Genomic DNA, 17,830 nt, shown 5'->3' on the forward strand with positions numbered 1-17,830 from the left:
TACTGATAAGTAAAATTGAGCAAAAGACAATTTCCTTTACTTTTTTTCTTTCAGATTAAAGAACTACATCATGTACTTTAGAAAATTTGAAAGATCGGGAAACAGAAATTAAAGTACAGGAACACGCAAGAGGAAAAAACCACTTGCAATCCAGTTACCTAGAGATAAACACTGTTAACATCCTTCCAGTCTTTCTTTCTATGTAAATGAATTTTTATGGCAAAAATTCATTTCCTTATTTAGCAACTCCCCACCTAGCCCTGCCCCAAGAAGAGACCTTTTTTGTTCAGGGAACGATCTGCTAAGTTCCCTGAGGGGTATGCTGGAGGTAAAAATATCTTGTTTGGTTTTAGGCTTAATATCAGGTTTTTGCTTTGCTGAGTGGACATATAACAAAGGGCAAGAGCCAACTGCTCAATGAGGACGCTTTTAGGGGCTGGAGATGGCGAAAGGGAAGCATGTGGCCGAGAAGAGGAACAAGTGAGGTGAGTGTGCTACAAGGGAAGAGAATTTTGGAGCAAAGAACAGATATCCATGGAGGAATCTGATTACATTTCTGTCTTCCTCCAAGAACTTCAGTGACATCCATATTGCTCATCAGGGGATGGTGGGGTGGGTTTGCTATAGAGAACATCATGAATGTACCAACATGGCTGGAAAAGAACAAACGCAGAGCCTTGCCACAGGGCTGGAACAGAAAGAGACATAGCTTACGCTATGTGGGACCTTAGAACCTTAGAGACTGGGACCTTAGAAAACCTGGGCTCATACTATGCACAATGCTCTGTTGGCATTTTCCCATGTATTTAAGAGTCTCCTGAAGTATTCTATCCAGGCCAAGACTAGGAACTAGTTACCAAAAATCCACTTCCTCTTCCTGGGTTCCTTTGCAGTTAGATGTGCCCATGTGACTAGTTTACGCCAAGGGAGGGTGTAAAGAGTTTGTCCCATTTCTAGGCCAAGGCTTTTTTGTGTGTGTCTGTGGTACACGGGCCTCTCACTGCTGTGGTCTCTCCCGTTGCGGAGCACAGGCTCCGGACGCGCAGGCTCAGTGGCCATGGCTCACGGGCCCAGCCGCTCTGCAGCATGTGGGATCCTCCCGGACCAGGGCACGAACCCGTGTCCCCTGCATCGGCAGGTGGACTCTCAACCACTGTGCCACCGGGGAAGCCCTAGGCCAAGGCTTTTAAAAAGCAGTGGTGCCCACCTCATCCTCCTTTCCCTTCCTCCAGCTTGATAAGGGTGATGACAAGGCCCTAAGCGACGGGGGAGCCAAAAGATGCAAGGAACCTAGGTTCCTGAAAAACCAATGAAACCATGCAGAAGAAAGCCAGCTGCTGACGAGGAACACTTGTTTCCCATTGTTATGTGACTGTCATTTCTATTCATAACAGCCTAGTCTGTCCTGGCTAATATATCATCATCGAATGCAATTTAATTATCCAGTACTCTATTGTTAGATGGCTAGACTGGATAAACTGCATTTTGAGGTGTAATATTGTGTTTTAGTTCCACTGCCCAGTAGTCGAGTGTATCAGATAAAAGGGTTTTGGCTGCAAGTAACAGAAAACCTAATTGGAATTCACAAACAAGAAGGGATTTATCGGCTAACTGGGAGCATAGAGGTAAATGGACTGTACTGACGGCTACAATGATGTGAAGACTCAGTTTCTTTCTACCTCTCTTCTTTTTTTTTTTTTGTGGTACGCGGGCCTCTCACTGCTGTGGCCTCTCCCGTTGCGGAGCACAGGCTCCGGACGCGCAGGCTCAGCGGCCATGGCTCACGGGCCCAGCCGCTCCGCGGCATGTGGGATCTTCCCGGACCGGGGCACAAACCGTGTCCCCTGCATCGGCAGGTGGACTCTCAAACACTGCGCCACCAGGGAAGCCCTACCTCTCTTCTTTTTTATACCCAATGTTCGTTGCCTCCTAGGGCTAACTTCCTGATGATTGTAGAAGAATTTCACGCTCTCTTGTTCTCACGTGACAGGAGAGTTTGTCTCTCACAATCAACCAACAGCAGCTCAAAGCTTTGCACTGACTGGCTCATCCCTGAACCAAACCTTGTGACCATGACAATTGGACTTCCAGTAGCGGAGACCAATCAGGGCTATCTTCTGGAGCTGAGAGTAGGTTTGGTCCCACCCAGCAATGGCTAGATGGCTGCCACCAGTGGTGCTTACCTTTATACAGAGATGGAGAAACTGCGTTGCTCAGATAGACAAAGGAGAAAGTCACTTGATTCCAGCTTTCCCTGAAACAAAGAAAGTTTCGGGAGATGCTAAATAAAAGTGAAGTAATTTCCCCCTTCTATGCATTGAAATATGTCTTTGGAAAAATTACTTTCTGCAAAAAAGATAAGAAAGATGGAAATGGTGAAAGAAGTAGATGATTTAAAGACAAGGACACAGAGTCAACAACCTGGGGAAAATTAAATGACTTGGAAATGAAGTCCGGATATTTGAGAAAGAATATTTTATATGAGACACTCTCATGGTGGGATGGTACGAAACAGAATTTAAGGGAAGGACAGTGGTATATCTGGATGTCATGGGTGGGAAATTAAAGCTCAAATCTCTTTCTCGGCTGGTTCTCTCTCTGCTATTGGAATACCTTGCACATTTATGCACATTGAGCATGACTGTCAAGGACACTGTCTGTATGCTAAATTCAGGCCAGTTATGCTGACCTCAGCCTTTCCTCCAAACAGTATAAATTCATTTTCCTGGAAATCGTGGAATGGACTAGAAACAGAAGAGAGGTAGGTAGGTAAAGGCTTTTCTTCCTATACTGCATCACTCTTTACCTCTAAGACAGGAATTAGATAGGTTTTACTTGTTGGTTCACAGAGGAATTGGACCAATTATTTTTATGCACACAAAAATAATTCCTTTCAGCACAGATGCTCATTGATTGACTTAAAAACCCCCAGTGTGTAAAACCTGCACAAACAAAAGGCATGCAAAGAGATGTGCTATAATAAGATTAAGTTCAAATGGCAAGGCAGGTGTTGAATTGAAAATTAACTGGCAATGTCAACCACAAAATGGTCTAACTCACCTTCTCTACAGAAGCAAGGGAGCCTGCTCTGTTTGTTTTTCTGCCTTACTCCCTCCCCAATGCAATTCTCATATTTCCAATGCAATCCTCAAAATCCAACTCATCTTCCACTTCCTCCGTGGAATCTTCCTGAACTACTGCAGCCTCTATCTCCAGACTCCCTGGCACTCACTGAAAAGGTACTAAAGAATAGGGGTTAAAAGCTCAGACTGTGATGTCAGCCCTGCGATCAACCTAGATCCTTAGTCCACTAGCTGTGTGACCTGGGGCTCATCCACTCTGAGCCTCAGTTTCCTTGTCTGAAAAATGGGACCAAGAGGGTGACTGTAAGAATAAAATGAGATAGTGCATGCAATGAGATAATGCCTGGAGCAGGAACTCAAACAGGGACTTTAAATGTCAACATATTGTTCAAAAGTGCACCACTAGTCAGGACTTCCTGTTTGATGGCGGGTCAAACGGAAATTTGGATCTTGAAGCAATTTAGAAATGGGCCAAACTCACTTATGAAAATTGTTTTTGTGAGATTGTAATGAGATTTGGGGGAAGAGGCAACGTTTAACAGATTCTCCATCACCTAAAAAATGAATGAACCAATGAGCCATTACAAAGGATCATTATGAATTTGTTCACTGAAACAAATCTGTAAGGCCCTGGATTGAGCAACACAGCTAACCAGCACTTAAAGTGGTGAAAGTTTCTTTCTTTTTCTTTTTCACAGACGTCTATTGCTTGTGTGAGCAGCTTTTGACAGGAAAGAGCTCTCTGCAGGAGGCATCCTTTTGTCTTGTCACCAACCTTAAACCAGGCACCCCCATGCTCCACTCATCTCCGGCCCTAGCACCCCTTTCAAATCTTTTGATCACCCAATACCTTGCCTAATTTGTTGGTTCTTTCTGTAGATCAAAGAAATAGAAATGAAGAATAAGTAATTGTCAGATGACCAGATCTCTTCCCTAGTTTCCCCTTCAGTAATCCTGCGGAACAAACTGTGTGAACAAGATAGCACAGAAAGAAAAATCACAAGAAGTCGACAAGCCTGCAGGCAGTGGGGGATGGCAACGACTCTGATCGCCTGCAGGCAGTGGGGATGGCAACGACTCTGATCCCCTATCTCAACGATGAACCGAGATTACGTCCCTTTTTCCCTTTAAAAACTTTCGTGGCCGAGCAGAATCTTCGGAGATGCTTTTCTAGGACACTGAGTCCACCATCTCCCCAGATTGCGAGCATTCTGATTAAAAGCAACTTTCCTTTCTACCAACATCTCTTTCTCGGGTATTGATTTTCGAGCGGCGAGCAGCCAGACCTGATTCGGCAACACTTATTCACGTCCAGTGGTGAGAGAATGGGCCACAGAACGGTATAAAGCAGCACCAGAGCTCTGGCCCAGTTCCCCCCCAGGCCTGATCTTGGGAAAGTTACGTACTCCCTCCCAAGTAACAGTTTCCTCATCTATGAAATGGGAATAAAATTCTCCCTATATCAAATGGTTTCTGTGAGAATTAAACAAGCCAATTCATGTAAAGAACTCAGTTTAGTATCTGACACAATATATATTCAATAAATGTATGGAATTATGGTAAAAATAACTATCCCACCATTCAGATTTCTTACTACTTTTCTTTAGCATTGTCTTCAAATGTGGACTCATTTGTTTAAGCACACCTTTACGTGAAACTTGGAGGCAGCACTTTGCTGTTTTATGGAATTTGCATTTTTTAACCAATAAATCTTTTGAACAGTGCTCTGTGGATATCAAGAATGATAATGATAAGGGTTGTTACAGAAAATCCATGTAAGAGATGGGAGAACTAGACCCATAGGTGAGGGAGGTTGGTATGATCTATAATTACTTATTTGAAAAATCAGCTCCTCTCCCAAATTGAGTTGATTTCCTACCATCAGCAAGACATGCTTCAAATTCTTCTTGGACAAGAAAATTTCTAAAAGTCTTATACCTAACCAAATCGTCTATGCCCTTGAACTAAATCTGGGAAACTCTGGGTTATGATATTATGCACCTAATACAGTAGGAATGAGCTTAAAGTAATTCTCCATAGAGAGATTTACAGAAAGGCTGTTCTTTGTATATATTCTGAGATGATGTCACTGTCTCACTTTCATTGGGAGGGGGCCAGGAATTGTGATAGGGCTGGGGCCCAGCAATGACGGCTGGCTCCTCTCACCTGGACCCTTTGAGAACAATGACCCTTTTGTGAGTTATCAGGCCTTTCTTCTGGTGAAAGGAAGAACAGACACTTGACCTACAGGTGCCTAACTGTAAGAAGGCTCTAACTACCAAGGCTAAAGGCCACAGACAGGCACTGGCCAGCCACTGAGGATGCACTGAGCCAGGCAGGCATGGCCACTACCTTCCTGGAGCTTACACTCTAGTGGGAAAGACAGCAAATACATGATGGGTAAACATAATTACAACTGTAATGAACCCCACGAAATACAGAGAAGCACTGGATTTTATACTGGGACTTGATGGAAAGGCGAGAGGGGAGGTTAGGCATGAAATTGCAAACACAACTTTTATATCAAAACGAGCATAGATACATGACGTAGAACACAAACTTGCTTCAGTGTTAGAGATAAAGGTGGAGACGGCAGAGAAAGCGCATTTGCCTGGAGTGGGACTCGCTATGTCTCATCCTCTCCTGAGTTCTGTGTTGAGGCTTCCAGCCTCAAGGGGTGGCTGAGTAGCAAGAGTTTGAGAAACCCTGGCTGGGGCACAGTGGGCTTGGGCTCCAGGGGTGAAGCCGTCTAAAGACATGAGAAGACACCTTCTGGCTGGCTGGGGGGCAGCCCAGGGCCAGGAGATCCCTGGCCCAGATTGGCAGCCAGCAACTCCTTTACCTGCTGTGGCATTCTCCAAATTCATCACGAAGCTTTCAGTGTTGTCTCCTCAGCCCAGGAAGCCCCTCTTGTTTTAAGTTACCATCTAATCTTCCATCAGGGTGTAGATGAAACTGTTTGTCTTGGGACAGAAAGGAGCCAGTGGGGCATGTGGTGGTGGGAGAGGAGAGAAAGAGAGGAGACGGACCTCTGACTCACTCCCCTTTCCTACCGCACTCTGTTCTCTTTCTTTAGGCAATTGTCAACTCATCTGCTAATTATCTAAGTCCACCCCCTGGGACACAGTAGGCTCAAAGCATCTGCCGTATGATGTCAACCATCCTCTGAATACTACCTGCACTCCTGTACCTCCCCCACCAGCACCTTTAAACTCCTCTGATTAGACCAGCATGAGGCATTTCTGAGGTGTGGAGAAGGGCCACTCAGATTGCCATGGGACGATAAGCCACTGGTGGTGAGAAACGGACTCACAGAAGGCAGCCTTCTCTCTCACACAACGTGTGGGATGGAAACGCTTGGAAAAGTCTCACCCGCTCCCGCCCCCAAGGTGGTACCAGTTGCAGGAGAATCTCCAGAACCAGGAAAGCTCATGGCACAGTAGAACCTGAATGTGTCCAGGGACTCAGCCCAGAACTACTGAATCCTTGAATTCTTGAACCCCATCAAACCCAAACAGGCCCTGCGTAAAACATACTAAAGGATAACTGAGAAATTAAAACAACCCCTTAAAAACTTTAATAATTCTATTACTACAGGACTCTAGTTATTTGTAATGGTCTTTCACTTTCTTAGATCCCTTTGAGATAGGCTGGGACCTGGCACCTGGGACCCTTTACTGGAGTGCTTGCACCTGGACTAATGTCTCCTGCAGCAACAGAATACAAAGAAACTATAAGGGACTAAAAATAACTGCATGCATGAGCAGTTGGGACAAATTATGAGCAATAAGATACAAAAAAGCCACAAACCAAATGCCATTTCTTAGGTATGGGGAGCAAAAGCAGGGCACTGCCCATGATCCCTGCACACAGCAGCACCAAGGGGGTGGGCAGATCAGTTAAGCCACCCCTCCAGCTTGACCCGCAGATCCACCCCTACCCTCACCCCATTTAAGGAACCAGCCCGCCGTCCTCAGAGAGCAAGCAAGGGAACCTGTTACTTGTTTTCACTCCCAATAAAGCCTTGCCTGAATTCCTAGTCTGGCCTGTTATCAATTTCTATTGATTAAAGAGTCCCAGGACCCGGTGTTCCCTGGTGGCGCAGTGGTTGAGAGTCCGCCTGCCGATGCAGGGGACACGGGTTTGTGCCCGGGTCTGAGAAGATCCCACATGCCGTGGAGTGGCTGGGCCCGTGAGCCATGGCCGCTGAGCCTGCGCGTCCGGAGCCTGTGCTCCACAACGGGAGAGCCCACAACAGTGGGAGGCCCGCGTACCGCAAAAAAAAAAAAAAAGAGTCCAAGGACCCAAGTCAGTAACACCTTGACGTGCATCATTAGCAGTTGTCTGGCTGTCAGGATCGCTTGTCACACATAAGAAAGTTTTTACGTTTGTGAGAATAATTACAATGTGCAGGGAATGCCTGTGTTGATCCATGGATGCTGTAATTAACCTCATGCTCCCTGAGATTTGCACACCTGTACACCAGCTCCACCATAAAATCTGATGCCTTAAGATACAGAATACTTTTTTTTTTTATGCTGAGAATTTAATTCATGGTACATTTCAAACCAGTTGGAGAAAGAAGGAAATACCCAATAAATGGTATTGGGTTGACATGCTACCTGCTTCAGGGCAGAGAAAAGGTAGCCTAGCCTTCTCTACACCACCTCACATCTTATCCAATAATTAATTCCTTATGATTAAAGAGCTAAACAAAAAACAAAACTAACAACTTAAAAATATCTGTATATATAGGATAATTTCAAAAAGAAATCCTGAGTTAGGAAAAGCCTTCTTAAAGCAAGACTTCAAATCCAGAAATATTAAATAAAAATAACTGAGATTTGATTACATGAAAATGGCGAACTGTGCGACCAAAAAAATGCCATGAACAAAATGAAAAACAATGGCACAGCAACAGTGGAAAACAGTATGAAGTTTCCTCAAAACATTAAAACTAGAACTATCCTATAATCCAGCAATTCCACTTCTGGGTATATATTTAAGTGAAATGAAATTACTATCTCCAAGAGATATCCACACTCCCATAGTCACTGCAGCATTACTCACATGAGCTAAGAGTTGGAAATAACCTAAGTTTGTTTGAGGGATGAATGCATAAAGAAAATATGGTATATATATATTCTTCTGCCACAAAAACAAGAAGGAAATCCTGCCATTTGCAAAAACATGGGTGGACCTTGAGGGCATTATGCTAAGTGAAATAAGTCAGACAGAGAAAGACAAATACTGGATGATCTCACTTACATGTAGGATCTTAAAAAGCCAAACTCATAGAAACAGTGGGACGGTGATGGCCAGGGGCAAATGTGGATGTGGGGAGATGTTGATCAAAGGGTACAAACTCCAGTTACAAGATGAATAAGCTCTGTGGACCTCATGTACAGCATGGGGACTATAGGTAACAATACTGTATTGTACACTTGAAAGCTGCTAAGAGAGTAGATCTTAAATGTTCTTACCACACACATACACATGTAAGATATTTTCATGATGTGACGGATTGTGATGAACATTTTTCAATATATTACATATTGAATCATCACATTGTACATCATAAACCTACACAATGTTATATGCCAATTACATCTCAATAAAGTTGGGGAAAAAAAGCCAAAAACAAAATTAAAAACTAAATGGCCAAACTGGACGCAAATAAAGATACACCTCACAAGCTGCCTCCCTAGCAATCTTTTCTCAGTAGAATCCCTCTTTATCAACACTCAGATTTCATAAAGCATACATACCTCTCCAATGTAACATGTTTAGGGACTAGATTTACATAGAAAACTTTATTTGTACATCTCCCAAATTCAATATAACATTTTAAACAAAGTAATATATTTATGGTGGAGGGGGCAGGAATTCTTTAGTTACTTTCCAAATACTGGAGGAATTTCAGAATCATATGCAGATGTTTTGAAGAGGGCGGAATGTCAACAAAGGGATGTGAGTCAGATGTTGACGGTGCTGAGAGGCTGTGTGGCTGCACACATGCAAATGTCTGTTAAAAGTCAGAGTCACTGTGTGGTCAACAGGAAGCAATGTTTTCTACATCTGACATACTAAGTAATTTGTTACGTTTACTGACTTTCTCTTTGTTTTAGGAAACTGGTTGGTAGTGATGGATTAGCAAAAAAGGGGCTACTGGTTAATATTTTCACTCTGTGTCTGGCTTTTAGGAAGGTTCCTGATGGTAAATGAAAGATACTCATATTCACAAGCAGTAGTACAAAGGATTAATATTGAGAAAAACTATAATTCTACATATTCAAATGTGAAAGAATAAACAACCACTAGAGAATGGGTGGAGAAGGGAAACAGACAACTCACAAAAGAAAAAACTGTGAAATTAGCCAACAAATACAAACAACACTCAACCTCACCAACAAACAAGAAAATGCACTATATGCATTAAAACAATGAACAACCATTTAAAAAATTTATCAGATCAACAAAAAGAAAAAGTTTAATAATATTAAGAGTTGTTGAGGATTTGGGAAATCAGGCATATTGCTGATGTCTGTGTACACTGATGAGGCATTTTTCCAGGCAAATTGGTGGTATCTATTAGAAATGGTAATGCACACATGCTCTATTTTAACAACTAATTTCTAGAAACCTATTATTCAGAAATACACATGTGCACAGACATATGCATAAGGATAAATATCACATTATTTGTAACAGAAAAAAATTTTGAAAAGATCCAAAAGTACACCAAGAATTTAAATATATTATGGCATGAAATGCCATATAGTTGTTAGAAGGAGTGGGGTAGGCTTATATGTACTGATATGAAAAGGTCTCTGAGGTAGATTAAATGAACAGAGCAAGCTGCAGAACAACATGTGAATATTCTACATTTATGTACATACATATATATTCATACACACACACACACTCTTAGGCAAATACATAAGAAAGGGGACTGAGGTGCTGAGAGCAGTTACCTCTGGGAGGGAAGTTGTCCTAGGAGGAGGTAGTGGGAGATGTCTTCTTGTTCACCAAACTTTCCAGTTTCTTTCCCAGCTGCGCTCCTCTCTGTAGGATATATCGCCACACTGTTGACCTTGGGAATGGCCATGTGACTTGCTTTGGCCAAAGAGATGTTGATCACTTTTGTGCTAAGCTGTAGAAGTCAGGGCCTCATTTGTCTTGTCTTTTTCTTTCTGCCAGATTGACAGTGTTCCAGATAGAGGCTAGGTTTTTCCATCAGCTTTGGTTCTGGTGTGAAAAAGGCAATAAGCAGAGCTTGTAGCCAACTCGTGATAAACATGTAGTGTGAACAAGAAATAAACATTTGTTGCTATAAGCCACTGAGATTTGGGGGGGTGTTTTTTACGTGGCCTACTCTGACTGATACAAATAAAGGAACACTTCTACACGTTTTGTGTACTTCTCAACTATATAAGCATTTTGCAATATATATATATACACTCATATATTACTTGTATAATAAACTAATTTTTTTAATAGTTTAATTATTTTAACATTATTTATTTATTCATTTTTGTCTGCATTGGGTTTTCATTGTTGTGAGCGGGCTTTCTCTAGTTGTAGTGAGCGGGGGCTACTCTTCGTTGTGGTGCGCAGGCTTCTCATTGCAGTGGCTTCTCTTGTGGTGGAGCATGGGCTCTAGGCACGTGGGCTTCAGTAGTTGTGGCACGCGGGCTCAGTAGTTGTGGCTCGCAGGCTCTAGGGCACAGGCTCTGTAGTTGTGGCGCACAGAATTAGTTGCTCCACAGCATGTGGGATCTGCCCAGAGCAGGGCTCGAACCTGTGTCCCCTGCATTGGCAGGTGGATTCTTAACCACTGTGCCACCAGGGAAGTCCATAATAAACTAATTTCTAAAAATTGACATCTTTGCAAAATTACAAATGACTATATGTCAAGGACCTTTGAGATTGTTGACAAATAGAGACTGCAAAGCTAAATGCTGGAATTCCAAGGGCAATTGAAGTACCTGCCTGAGACCTGCAGGCCAACATACCATGGCTACAACCTGAAATGCTGGGAAAAGGTAGAAGGTGTGTTTTATCAAACCAATGGCCAAGAAATACAGTGGTTAAGTGGATATGTGAGAATTCTTCTTGTGTACGTTAGTTGGGGAGGTCAGGGCAGTAAACATTCTACCCCCAACCACAATGACAAAGGGCATCCAAATACATGGTGGGACCACAGTGGTTGCTTTCATAGATATTGGGAGACATCGTTCTTCCATAGCAGGGATTGAGTGGCAATTACCGCTGACTCACAGCTGTCTGAATGTATCAGTCCCATCAGATGTGCCCAGAACACAAAGAATTTGAGAACTACCAACCCAGGAAATAGAGCAGGTAATTGCATGTAGACTCTTATTTCCTGGTGGGGCTGATGTCCCATGCTAAAATTCCAGACTTAGTCATTGATTGCACAACTCCTGTGTCAGGCACTGTCATTGCCGTCAGCCATGCACACAATCTTAGCTCTCAAACTCACAGCTCAGATCAATAACACATACCCTGAGGCAGGGATAACAGTAATAGCAGTAGCAACCCTTTCTTAAGGGGGTAGCAGTTTCCAAGCATTGTGCCAGGTATATATTATTTCTAATTAAAAAAAAAATCCTGCATAATTATGCCTACTTTTTTGAATGAAGAAACTGAGGTGGAGAGAAATTAATGAACCTCCTTCAGTTCTGAGAACCCCTAGGTAAGGATCCATCTCAAGTTCCTTTTGTTGTCTAAACAAGTCACCTCCTCTGCAAAGGGATGATTGATAATAGCATCAAAGGGGGAGTGACTGAGCCTTGCATCAGAACTTTAACCTAGAGAGCAGGGCGCAGAGACCCAGCTTTTTGCCTATGCTATCTGCAGAGGGCGATTCAGAGCCTGGCTAGCGGCCAGCCTGGTGATCTGACTTAGGTTAGCTATGGTTAGCATTCCCCCCATCTCTGCCCTCACCCCCTCCTTCTTCTAGTGCTGGAAGTAAACATCTGCCTTGCTCAGGGCATGCGGGTGGGAGTAAAGAAAGTCCTCACAACAGCAACAGTCCTTTGCTGTTGTGCAAAGAATTCTAGAAGATGCAGATCTGGGTTGTGGCAGCACGAGAGGCCCCAAGGTGCAACCCCTCAAGTCCCTTCCATGGCTGAGGCTGGGGAATCAGTCCCATGTATTTGCTATCAGCTCAGTACTCTGTTTAACTTTCTTCCTGGTGAAGCACTCAGCACAGAGAAATACCCTAGGAGATCTAACTCAGAGCTGTTCTTGGTTTCTTAAGGAAATTTAACCTAAACAAGGAGGTGGCAGGGCTCTCAGCCCCGGGACTGTAACCATGTGGGGCTCATCTTCCCACCCAACGGGGGAGCAGAGAACAGTGAGTAGAGGACGGTTCACCAAAGAGCCTGAAAGCTCCCGAGCAAGAGGCGTTGGGGGTGGTCTCCTTTCCCAGGCTCTCCTTCAGGACTGAGGTCACAGGGTTCAGCTGCCTTTGCACCCGAGGACCGGCAAGGCCCCCAGGGCGCTCAGAACAGAGCCAGGGGCTTCTCAGTCAGATGAGAGAAATTCTGGGCAACTTTCAGGATGGCAAGTCAGAGTTTGATGAGTGGCTCAGCTCCGTATTGTGGATGGAAGTAAGGAGAAAGAAAGAAATTCATGTAAATCTCCCAACAGGCAACCCAGCTGGCACTGAAATGGCCGATAAGAGGGAAAACTTGAGCAAGAGGTGAAGAGGATATGAGGATGCTCCTGGGACACATGGGTTTCTCCCTGGGATGTGAGAAAACTGCACAAACATTTTGGTGGAGCACCTGGTGGCGGAGGTTTCATCAGAGTTATGATTCAGTGAAATGGAGCACCGAGTTTCTACTAGGGTCAGATTTTATCTTAATAGTGTTATAAATGACTCTACACCTTTATTTATGGACTCATCAAAGGTCAGAAGGGCTCAGTTTTTAGTTGTACTCAACTATGCTTTTTAGGAGAAATTTTGTGCCCTTCTGAAGCTAGTGTGCAAAATCTCAGGGGGCAGTCATTCTCAGGGTTGTGCAAATGGGCACCTCTTACATCTTATCTGTCCCCAGGTGTCTCACTAATCTCACTCTAGACATGGCCCTGGGGTCAAGCACAGTGCCAAGGGGAGAATAGGAGCTCAGTCATTGAATGAATAAAGGCACAAACAAATGAGGTAGAGAAGAAGGACAGTTATTGGAAAACTCTAGATACTGAATGTTTTCACAGCCTTTGAACACCCTGTTTTCCAGAAGGCTTGTGTGAAGGTAGATGAATGGGACCTTTGGTGCTGTAGTCATCTTAGTCAGCTTGGGCTGCTATAACAAAATACCACAGACTGACGTCTATTTCTCACAGTCCTGGAGGCTGGAAGTCAAGATGAAGGTGCCAGCTAGTTCAGGTCTCAGTGAGGGCCTTGTCCTGGCTTGTAGACAGCTACCTTCTCAGTATACCCTCACATGGCAGAGACAGAGGGCTTTGGTCTCTCTTCCTCTTCTTATAAGGACACCAATCCCATTGTGAGACCCCCACCCTCATGACCTCAAATAAACGTAATCACCTCCCAAAGGCTTCCTCTCTGTGAACATCATCACATTGGGGGTTAAGGCTTCAACATATCAATTTTGGTGGGACATAAACATTTAGCCCATGTCAGTAGCGTATTAAGATTACGTATGTTGGATCCCTGCTTCTGTACGAAAGTTTGATCACTGAGGTAGACAGAATTCTAAGATGGCTCCCAAGATTCTCACCCCCTAGTGTGCATACTCATGTAATCTCTTTCCTTGAGGTGAGTGAGCCTGACTTAAACAGGTGAGCTCTTTAAAGAGGGTCTAGCGGTCAGAGATGGAAGAAGTCAGAGAGATTGGAAATGTGAGAGGGATTTTCCTGGCCTTGAAGGAGCTAAGAGTTATGTCGTAAGAGGGCCTATGGAGGGGATCACATGGTAAGGAAACGTAGGAGGCTTCTAAGAGCTGAGAGCAATTCCCAGCAACAGCCAAAAAGTAAAGGGGACCCTCAGTCCTACAGCCAAAAGTAACTAAATTCTGCCTACAGCTGTGTGAGCTTGGAAGAGGACCCCATACTTCAGATGAGGCCCCAGCCTGGCTGACACCTTGATTTCATGTCATGAAACCGTGAGCAGAGAACCCAGCCACACCATGACTAGACCTCTGATCTATAGAACGCTGTTATAATAAATTCATGATGTTTTCAGCCACTAAGTTTACGGCAATTTGTTACACAGCCTAGAAAAGCAATACAATCTCCTTTCTACAGGAGATCAGCCCACATCTCTTGAGTCCCTTTATCTTACTAAAACCAGCTTCTGTTTGGTTGTTGATTACATTTTCCCTTATATTAATACACAACCTCCTTTCTTTCTTCTTCTTTCTTTTTTTCCCCTACTGTTTCCTTTGGGAATTTACACAGTAATTCAAATCTGCTGTGTACACATGGTTATTTTCACACTATTTAATGTAGAAACTATATTAGCTTCTCCCCAACCTCTACAAAGCATCTGCAGGGCACACATCATTGTGAGGCTACTGTTTTCCTCCCCCCCCAACCAGTGTTCAAGTCTTCCAAAGCTTAACATTATGTTTATTACATAACAGCACGACATAAGCCCAAACAACCTGCTGCTGGGCTTTTAAATATAGCAACTGCAGAAATCTCTTCTGGGCTTGATGAAGAGCCACTTCAAATGTTTCCTAATTTCAGCCATTTTCTGGTCTATAGAAAACAAGGTCCAAAAATGGCTCTGCAGGTAAAGTGCACACACAAGGAACCCACCCCTCCCTCAACAATGACACAGAGGGCGGGAAGTGGGGAGGGAGCCGAGGGCCCTCCGGCTGTTGGGATTTGCAGGCGGCCTCTCAAGGAGTATTGCCTCTGTGTGAACCCCTCTCAGGGGTGAAAATGGAAAAGGCCCAGAAGTGGAGCCCTTCCAGGTTGGCACCTCAGTGATGGTCCCTCCCTTTGTTCCCTTTTCTAATTGCCGGGACCATTGGCAGTTGTATTCACCAAAGGGACTCTTGGTTGCATTAAGAGCTGACTCAATCTGGCTTAAGAACAGGGAATTTCTGGGCTTGGGAATCTGTTGAATAAGGGTTGTGCTGCTCCCTTTGACCTCCCCATGTTGGTTCTATTCTCAGGCACCAACACCCCACACAGCACCCCTCTCCTCCCCACCCCACCCAGAATCCCTGGGCTTGCCCCATGGGAAAAGGGTACCTCTTTCTCCTATTCCAGCCATCTACCCTGGGCTGGCTGGTTGGGCTTGGGTCTCATGCCCTTCTCCTAAATCATCACCATGGCCAGGGGGATGGAACCCATTGTTTGGCCAGGATGGGAGCAGGTGTCCACTTCTAGAGCAGGAGTTATGAGGCCACAAGGACTGGGGCGGGGGAGGGGAAGGGTGGATGTCCAAAGGAAAATCAGGATGCCACTGTCAGACAGGGTGGCATGGACACTGGGCAGGCCAGAACAACTGATGTCCTCAGCCGCCTGACCTATTCTAATGCAGGATATTTGGGAACAGCTGGGACCTGGAGAGGCAGTTGGGAGCAGGGGTTCTCTCTCCACCTCTGTGCTTCCACTGAGCCACCGGAATCCTATATGTTCATCTGTATGTGTGTGTGCGTTTCACCCAGGTCATCAGCTGAGGAGCAGAGTCAAGGTGTAAATTTATAACACATTTCTGCTCTGCCCTGGGCCTTCGAATTTCCTCTCCTGGCTACAAGGTGGTAGAAATTTCTGTGCTCTTATACCTGTACTCCTCTGAGAGTGGACTGCCTTCCCTCAATACACAGAAAATCTGGGGCCACGTGAGGACTTCACACCAGAGACCTGGCTTGCCATGTGTGGGAGTCTGGGTGCAGTAAGAAAACGGGAAGCTGGGGTAAGCCTGTGTCCCAGGCTTTGGGCTACTGCTTCTCTCCACGGGGTTGCTCTGTCCCCACTCATGACCTATCAAACCCGCCACCTGGTAGGACCTTTCTGTGCCCACTTCTAATGGGTTCTCCTTGTGCGTCTGTCAGGGGTGCCATGACCCCTGCTTTCTGGATTGGGGCAGGGAGAAGGCTCTCATAAGTTCCTTCTAACTGAGCTCTGGCCCATGGCAGACAGAACAAATACTCACTGACAGTTCAAGGTGACCCCCCCCCCCCCCGCCACCAACTCCCTTGAACAGCTTCCATTTGTGCTCTGCCAGTGAGATTTTCCTATTCCATCAAAGGGTTAAACAGTTTTTGATGGGGAAAGCAGGAGATCTTCCTTATACAGGACACATATTTGGAAACTGGTCTCTTAGCAGTTGGGTGTGCCGTACACAAAAGGAAAGTGTCAGTTAGTTTAGCCCAATTTTATTAATATCGGGGTCTATTATAAAACCACTCTAAAATGCACATCAAAACTACAATGAGGTACTATCTCACACCAGTCCGAATGGCCATAATTAAAAAGTCTACAAATAACAAATGCTGGCGAGGGTGTGGAGAAAAGGAAACTCTACTACACTGTTGGTAAGAATATAAATTGGTGCACCCACTGTGGAAAAAAGTACGGAGGTTCCTCAAAAAACTAAAAATGGTTTTAGTTGAGTTAGCCATATGATCCGGCAATCCCACTCCTGGGCACATATCCAGAGAAAACTCTAATTCAAAAAGATACATGCACCCCAATGTTCACAGCAGCACTATTTACAATAGCCAAGACATGGAGACAACCTAAGTGTCCATTGACAGATAAATGGGTAAAGAAGATGTGGTAAACATATACAAAGGAATATTACTCAGCCATAAAAAATAATGAAATAATGCCATTTGCAGCAACACGGATGGACCTAGAGATTATCCTACTAAGTGAAATAAGTCAGAAAGAAAAAGACAAATACCATATATCACATGTTGAATCTAAAATATGACACAAATGATCTTATTTACGAAACAGAAAGACTCACAGACATAGAAAACAAACTTATGGTTACTAAAGGGGAAAGGGGGTAAGAGTGGGATAAATTAGGAGTTTAGGATTAGCAGATTCAAACTACTATATATAAAACAGATAAACAACAAGGTCCTATTGTATAGCACAGGGAACTATATTCAATACTGTAATAAGCCATAATGGAAAAGAATATGTATATATGTATGTATAACTGAATGACTTTGCTGTACACCAGAAACTAACACAACTTGTAAATCAACTTTACTTTAATAAAAAAATAAATGAAACCATTCTAATATATAACAGTATACCTTAAAATGTATCCTAGTGGGATTATCTATTTGATTAATGATACTTAAAGCATTAATTTTATATTTAACATAAGAATGTGATTGAATGATTCAGTTAGGTATTAAACTTGTATTTATTGAATATTTAATAAGTGTATGGTTGTGAGCCAAGGGATACAAAGGTATTTAACACTTAAGTCTCCTCCAGAAGTTTACAATCTACTAGATGAAATAAGTGGATAGCACAAAAATAACTAAATATGATTCTATATCAGAATCAGTCTGTTTCTTTAAAAAGACAGCTTACTAAGTTCACCTAACTCTCAGCTTGAGGAGTTTAACTGAAATTAGCTAAGGTTCGACTCAGGCATCCGGTAGAAAAAGGGCCACTCAGAAGCTCTGAATACCAGGAAAGATTCCGGAGGTTGCACAGAGAGCTGTAGTGTTGAAAGGAATCCTTTGACTTCAAAATGAAGTCAGAATCTTTTGACTGCC

The 17,830-nt window shown here is 43.8% G+C and overlaps 1 protein-coding gene across 5 annotated transcripts in view; it reads right to left on the reverse strand.

The window, feature by feature from the left end:
• SIPA1L1 (signal induced proliferation associated 1 like 1) overlaps positions 1–17,830 on the reverse strand; it is a 522,661-nt gene that overhangs the window by 471,952 nt on the left and 32,879 nt on the right. For all 5 annotated transcript variants that reach the window (XM_073800311.1, XM_073800310.1, XM_073800309.1 and 2 more), the window contains exons 2-3: positions 10,058–10,331; positions 2,184–2,254 (exon numbers count right to left, since the gene is read on the reverse strand). The gene's annotated coding sequence lies outside the window, so the exon portion shown is untranslated. The remainder of the gene's footprint in view (positions 1–2,183; positions 2,255–10,057; positions 10,332–17,830) is intronic.

The sequence above is a fragment of the Tursiops truncatus genome, chromosome 2 (genome assembly GCF_011762595.2).
Source record: "Tursiops truncatus isolate mTurTru1 chromosome 2, mTurTru1.mat.Y, whole genome shotgun sequence".
In the NCBI taxonomy this organism is placed as follows: domain Eukaryota; kingdom Metazoa; phylum Chordata; class Mammalia; order Artiodactyla; family Delphinidae; genus Tursiops; species Tursiops truncatus.